General features: G+C 43.2%; 1 non-coding gene across 1 annotated transcript; it reads right to left on the bottom strand.

Moving 5' to 3' along the window:
• LOC141694816 (small nucleolar RNA R71) lies at nt 1-107 on the bottom strand. The gene has a single exon (XR_012564098.1). It is a non-coding gene; the product is annotated as a small nucleolar RNA R71 (small nucleolar RNA).
• Nucleotides 108-380: the final 273 nt, after the last annotated feature.

Raw genomic sequence — 380 nt, 5'->3', positions numbered from 1 at the left:
GCAATCAGGAATGCTCTTACTCAATTTGCGCCGCAATCGGGAGAATCTTTGTGTGAGGCTTGGGATCGCTACAAGGAGATGCTTAGGAAGTGTCTTCATCATGGTATTCCTGACTGGATGATCATTAACTGCTTTTGTAATGGGTTGGGTGTAATTTCTAGACCCATGCTTGATGCAGCATCAGGAGGAGCCTTATGGGCTAAAAGCTATGATGAAGCTTATGAATTAATTGAGCTGATGGCTGCTAATGAATACCAGAACCCAACGCAGAGAATGCATCAAGAAAAAGTAGCAGGAATTCTGGAAGTGGATATAGCTACTGCTATAGCTGCTCAGCTTCAGACTTTGATGATGAAGGTGGATTCTTTGGCTAATTTTGG

The sequence above is a fragment of the Apium graveolens genome, chromosome 10 (assembly GCF_009905375.1).
Source record: "Apium graveolens cultivar Ventura chromosome 10, ASM990537v1, whole genome shotgun sequence".
Classification (NCBI taxonomy): Eukaryota; Viridiplantae; Streptophyta; class Magnoliopsida; order Apiales; family Apiaceae; genus Apium; species Apium graveolens.
This window is presented reverse-complemented; position numbering and strand designations above follow the sequence as displayed.